The sequence below is a fragment of the Nycticebus coucang genome, chromosome 12, assembly GCF_027406575.1.
Source record: "Nycticebus coucang isolate mNycCou1 chromosome 12, mNycCou1.pri, whole genome shotgun sequence".
Taxonomy (NCBI): domain Eukaryota; kingdom Metazoa; phylum Chordata; class Mammalia; order Primates; family Lorisidae; genus Nycticebus; species Nycticebus coucang.
In genome coordinates this window covers 96,000,148-96,007,113 of record NC_069791.1, presented here as the reverse complement: position 1 = coordinate 96,007,113, position 6,966 = coordinate 96,000,148, and the positions used below count along the sequence as shown (strand labels likewise).

The window sequence follows — 6,966 nt, the reverse complement described above, 5'->3', positions numbered from 1 at the left end:
TGACTGTGCTCAATTGTTATGCCATGCGTTAAAAACTGGCCAAGCAAACGATGTATTAATCATTAGCAAATGGAACTTCAAGGAGCCCTTATCATTAACGTAGTACAAGTATTTATATTGTAACACTGACCTGTAGCTTGATCTTTAGGGGACAGGACCATCAACCAATACATGTGTGTGTGGACAGAAGATACTTTTGACATTGAGTTTTGTCCGTATAGAAAGAGAATGAATAAATGAACTTTTTTATTTTTTATGCAAAAAGTAAGTGAAAGATTCAATTTGGTTTTTCTGGGGGTTGGGGAAGGAGTTGAAAGTAGGCGGTCACTTTGCAGTCATCACCTGTACCAATTCTTCATAGTTGACTGTCCGTCTCCATCAATATCTGCTTCTCTGATTATTTCATCTACTTCTTCACCTGTAAATTTTTCTCCTAAGCTTGTCTGGACCTGACCTAGGTTTGCAGCACTGATGTGACCCCTGCTCTTCTTGTCACAGACTCCCTAATGCCTGGTGGATTTCTTCTTCAATCTCTGTACTTTTCATTTTCTACCCTCATAGTGAAACCTTCTGGGAAGTCAGTGGGGCCGTCACCATCAGCGTCCCCTTCGTTGGTCACATCCTGCAATTCAGCAGCTGTTGGGTTCTGACCCGGTCACCTCATGACAACTCCAATTTCCTTTGCTGTGATGGTGCCATCACCTTCCTTATCGGGAGACACTTTCTTAAATTCAGCAATCTGTTCTTCCGTCCCCGCCCGACTGCAGGTAACGGGGTAACGGTGCTGCGTCCATGGGACCCCCACCCGGCACCGCTTGGAACTATCCCTGATCCTCTAGTAATCCTTATAATATGTAGAATTTCTCTATTATACACATTTTTCATATACTTTAAAAAGTTGGCATTATGTGTTTGCCTAATTCAGAATGAAAATAAATACTGGGGGCGGCGCCTGTGGCTCAGTCGGTAAGGCGCCGGCCCCATATACCGAGGGTGGCGGGTTCAAACCCGGCCCCGGCCAAACTGCAACCAAAAAATAGCCGGGTGTTGTGGCAGGCGCCTGTAGTCCCAGCTACCTGGGAGGCTGAGGCAAGAGGATCGCTTAAGCCCCAGGAGTTGGAGGTTGCTGTGAGCTGTGTGAGGCCACGGCACTCTACCAAGGGCCATAAAGTGAGACTGTCTCTAAAAAAAAAAAAAAAAAAAAGAAAGAAAAGAAATACTGAAAGAAAAAAATTATCTGAGAAACTTGGCCTTAAGTATAGCCCACACTTTATTTATACTGGTAATAATTACAGTTATAGCAGCCTAGCTATCATACCCATATTTGTAAACATATCTTTCCACCTACACACACACACATATATAACTTGTATGTTTAATTTGAAATTTTTAATATATTTTCTCACCCTTTCATAAAAGTTTAGCGTATTGTTGGATATTTTCAAAGAATTTTATCTAGACTTTTCATAAATATGAAAAAGAAAACTTGGACTTTTCCCTGCATTGTAAGTTTGTAACTTATTTATTTTTCTCAATTATATTACTCTATAAATTTATAACTTAAATTCTATAAAATTTTTTAATTTTTTTCGATATTTAGTTCAAAAAGCTCTTTGAAACTCTTCTTACATTGTATATAAGATGTTTTTTTCAGATGTTTTTCTACATCTTGATTGAGGTGTAAGGGATATAGAATAAACAGAGCCTATATAAATTTCACAATTTATTGAATTTTGACATATGTATACTGCCATGAAAACAAGGTAATTAACATATTCCAAACTCTTCAAAGTTTCCTCTTGTTTCTATGTAACATAGGATTATAGGCGTGAGCCACCATAGTCGGCCTGTGCCATATAGTTTTAAAAGTGAGGGGTGAAAAAGTAATGTTTCACTTCTTTTCTGAAAAAACAGGTTGTCTCTGAAGGTTAAAAGATATCTGTCTCTTGAAACAACCACATGAGCTACAGTCACGGCTGTATCTGCAAGCACTGGAAGCACCCAGAAGGCCAGGGTAATGCTGGAGGCATGCATCACCACAGGATCAACTGTGACAAATATCACCAGGTTATTTTGGGAAAGTTAGTATGAGGCATTACCACTTAAAGAGGAACCAGAGCTATTGCCCAACTGTCAACCTTGATAAATTGCAGGCATTGGTCAGTGAGCAAATACAGACACAGGTAAATGCTGCCAAAAACAAGACTGGAGCTGCTCCCATCACTGATATAGTACAATCAGGCTATTACAAAGTTTTGGAGAAGGGAAAACTCCAAAGCACCCAGGCATTTTGAAGGCCAAATTCTTCAGCAGAAGAGCTAAAGAGAAGATTGAGGGTGTTAGGGGGGCTTGAAGCCACATGGAGAGGAGGTTCATTAAATGCTTTTTCCTTGTGGAAAAAAAATGTTATAGCATGAGTCATCATGTGCCTTAAAATAAATTTTGTGGTTAGGCACAGGAATCCCATCCAAGGTGAAAAGATCCTGAAGTGCATGAGTTTAAGAACAGCTTGGGTGACATGGTAAGACCCTGTCTCCAAAAAAATTTTTTTTAAAAAAATAGCTGGACATGGTGGCATGGACGTGAAGTCCTAGGTATTTAGAAGGCTGAGGAGGGAAGGTTGCTTGAGCCCAGGAATTTGAGTCCAATCTGGACAACACAATAAAACTCCATTTCTAGAAAAAAATATTTATCTCCAGAGACACTTCAGCACAGTAAAGTATCTAGGGCTGCAAGAAGGAAGCCCCTTACTATTGACTGGCCACCCAGATGGTCCTACAACCACAGCAACATTTCCCTCAGATGGTATATCCGTCTACCACAAAGGCAATGCAAAGATATTGTTACCTTTCATGCATATAGACCTCTTAATCTGTACTGCAGGCAGTACCTGGGTTACAAACATCTGATTGACTTATAACTTGCACTTACAAACAGAGACTCTTACAGGTAATAGGCAAATGTACCCATTCCAACTTACATACAAATTCATGTTGTCTCTCTTATATTGATATAGAGGGGACTTTTGTTGGCAGATTATTTCTTCCACAAAAACAAGTAGTTTCTTTTATAACACAATCCTATAAAAATAGCAATTGAGATTTTCTAATCAATTATCCTTAATGTCAAAAGAAAAAAAAAAGCCCCACCCCAGAGGTAGTACAATGTTTATTATATTAAATGTATATGGATTTTCTATTCTACCACAGGTCTACAGGCTTATTTATATTGAAACAATCACATATGTAACTATTTCATAAAAGTAAATATTCCATATAAAAATTTTTCAAGTTTTTTATCACTAAGAAACTAAGATTCCTTGAAGATATACCATGTTTAAATACATTGAGGCTTGGCAGGGTGCTGTGGATCATGTCTATATCCCAGTAATTTGGGAAGCCCAGATGGAAGAATCACTTGAAGCCAGAAAATTGAGACCAGCATGGGCAACATAACAAGACACTGTCTCTACAAAAATTAGAAAAATTAGCCAGATGTGGTGCCACCTGCCTATAGTCCCAGCTACTTGGGAAATTGAGGTGAGGTGATCCCTTGAGCCCAGGAATTGAGGCTGTAGTGAGCTATGACTGCACCGCAACACTCCAGCCTGGGTGACAGAGCAAGACCCTATTGCTAAAGAGTAAATAAATAAAACACACTGAGACTTGTGTCACTGTGGCACAATAACCAGCATTCCTGAGTATCCTAGGGGGAAAATTCTGCCCCCCCCCCCATCTTCTGCCATACAGGAACAAATTTATATCCTGGGCATTTAGTTAAAAGCTTCCTTTTTCTGATTTTAGACTCCATTCTGAAAATAGATATTTGTTTTACAACATATTTTTTAGGCCTGGTGTGGTGGCTCGTGCCTGTAATCGCAGCACTTTGGGAGGCCGAGGTGGGTGGATTGCTTGAGTTGAAGAATTCAGACCAGCCTGTAAGAACTAGATCTGTCTCTAAAAATAGTGGGACATTATGGCAGGTGCCTGTAGTCCCAGCTACTGAGGAGGATGAGGCAAGTGGGTCACTTGAGCCCAAGAGTTTGAGGTTGCTGTGAGCTATGAAGACACCATGGCAACCTACCCAGGGCACATTCATAAAATACATTTTGTGGTCAGGCACAGGATTCCCAGCCAAGGTGGAAGGATCACTTAAGCCCAGGAGTTTAAGAACAGCCTGGGCAACATAGTAAGACTGTCTCTAGAAAAGATTGAAAAATAGCTGAACATGGTGGCATGTACCAGGTCCTAGGTACTTAGAAAATATATATATGCAATTATATCTACTATGAAGAAAATAACATGGTAGGAAGTTGGACCATGTTTTCATAGTGTGGCATTAGGCACACCTGAGCATACTTAAAGGTACAACCTGGGTTCAGAAGTGGTCTGATTAGTTCAAGTTCATTAAGACAAAGGAGGGATAGGGGAACCCCTTTGTGCTATCTTCACAACTTTTTTGGTAGAGATGGGGAGGTTTACTATGTCGCCATGGCTGGTCTTGAACTCCTTAGCTCCAGTGATCCTCCTACCTTTGTTGTAGGAAGACCAGGTCCAACGCACAGAACAAACACCCAAACACTGTGTTTTAAAGAGAAAGGGCTTTCTTCCAGCTATCTGAGAAGCAAAATACAGAGTCCCCAAATGGCTGCTCCTCGGCTAGCTCTGTCTTCTCCCTTTTATCTCCAGTCAAAAAGTTCCAGCCCACTGGTACCTTTCTCATAGGTCAGTTTGAATCAAGTTGGTGAAGTGGGCTCCAGACTTTTACAGAACAGGGGCTTTTCCCCAGCTTAAACAAGTGTAAGTTTCTAGGTTGCAGGAAGTTAAATTTCTTCAAATTCCTAAGAGTGGAGTCACCATGGGGGAGGACCTTGCAGCTGTGTCCTTGGCGTCTCTTGAGAAGACCTCAGTTCTCTTAGACCTCACTTTTTCTGGGTATTCTCTCACTTTGGCATCCTAAAGTGCTGGGATTACAGGCAGCAGCACTTGCCCTACAACTTCTCTATAAACCTAAATCTATTCTCCACTTTAAAGTTAATAAAAAAAAAAAATTCCACCTTTGTCGACTGAGCAACCAAGGGCCAGCACTTGGTTATAACTTTCCATTAATATAACCTGAATGACACCAGATCTGAAACAGGTTTTAACTTTCTTGCACTCTATTCTCAAAGTTTGAAATGAGCTCATATTAAGGGTATTTACTTTAAAGGTTCCAGCCAACTTTTCAATTATTCATCCTATTTTCCTACTTACTTGGCCGTAGTAGGAAAAGTCCTTCTTTTTAGCTTCGCTATGAAGGAAGGGTCTGGGCAAACAGTTCAGCAAAGAAAAACGGAAGAAACTGGAGAGGGTGGAAAACTCGAAGGGAAGTCACTTCCTGGTCTGCTATTAACGAGCTCTAACATGTTAACAGTCCTCACTAGGGACAAATACATAAGACTGGAATCCAGATCTGACAACAGAGCCTAATTTCGCCATTTCTCCACCAAAACAAAAAACTGAACTCAGAAAGTGGCTGCGCTCCCAGCTCTGTGGGCCACGTTCCTAGAAGACGGGCCTTGCCTTTCGCTCTCCTTCAGGATCCCGCCCTCCCTCAGGAAAGCCCAGAGGTGTGGAGTGATGAGTGCGGCTACAGAGCATGTGGAACGCGGAAACAAAATCTGTTCCCCTGGCCCGGATCCAGCAGGCCCAGAAGTCACTTAGCTCACCACTCCCACATCCTGGGACAAGCTGCGCCCTGAGGGTGGGGTAGGGAGCGCTACGCAGGCGCAGAAGGCAGCTGTGCGGTTGACGGGACGCAGTGCGCACGCGCGCCTCTCAGGACGGACGCCCTTTCTCCTTAGGGCAGATCCGAGGCATCTTCGCTCTACCGCCCTCTCGCCCCGCCCCCTATAAGCCCCCCTACCAGCGTTGCCATGGGTACCCAGAGGCCACACGCGGCCTTGTAGTAACCGCGGGGCCTGCCCGGTCGCCTCTGTGCACCCCGTGGTGGGGACAGTGGGAGCCATGGAACTCTAAGTAGCGCCCGTGAATGCGACTGGGAAGCGGTCAGGCCTGGGCCGTTGCAGGCATTTCTTCTGGCTGGGTGTCATCTTCGACGCGATAGGCGTGGCGGTACTATTCACCGGCGTCTTTGCAAACCTGCTGTTCTACGACATGCTAGTGTACCTGGGTTCCATCATCATCTTCTTCAGCCTGCTCTGGTGGATCTCCTGGTACACCGGCAACATCGAACTGCTTCCCGAAGAGACCATGAAGAGGGCCTCCCGCGTGCCCTCCACCGCCTTGGTGCAGGCCCTGCGCCAGAGCGTCAGCCACCGCTTCTCTTTGACCGTCAGCCAAGTCTCCAGCACCTTTGTGCGGATCCATCGGCGGCGGCGGCACCGCCAGAGGACCCTTCAAAGTATGCCTTCCATGAAAATGACCGTGTCGGGCCTGGTGGAAAAACAGCTGGAAAAGGAGAGCAAGGACACAGAAGGAGGAGAAAGTGTCAAAGAGAGCGGTGCCCTTCAAGACTCTTGCAAAGAGGATCTGGGTCCCAAGCCTGAAGATGACAAACGTTCAGAGGCCGTTGTCTCCCCAGACCTCTATGCTGGGCCGCCGTGGTTTGGTCAGCGACCATCGACCCATCTGGTGCCGCCTGTGTTCCCACCAACCCAGCCTCTGCCTCCCACTGCCCTGGCCTCTCAGAGCCTGCCTGTAGTTTCTTTGGTCTCTGTTAGTCAGCCTCTAGCCATTTCTAGGAGCCAGCCTGTAGTTTCGGTGGCCCCTAGGACCCAGCCTCCAGCTACCCTTGCCCTGACGCAGCAGCGTGCAGTGCCCTTGGGCTCTGAGAGCCAGCCTGTGGTTTTACAGAGCCAGCTCGAGAATCTTCCTCGGGCCCCTCAAACTGAAGCTCACCCTGGTCAGGCTTCTGGAACCCAGAGTCTGGCCCCCCACATCTCTCTGATGCAGTTTGCAGCTGCCC

General features: G+C 44.8%; 1 pseudogene; it reads right to left on the bottom strand.

Moving 5' to 3' along the window:
* Positions 1-324: 324 nt before the first annotated feature.
* LOC128562034 (calmodulin-like) lies at positions 325-6,007 on the bottom strand (annotated as a pseudogene).
* Positions 6,008-6,966: the final 959 nt, after the last annotated feature.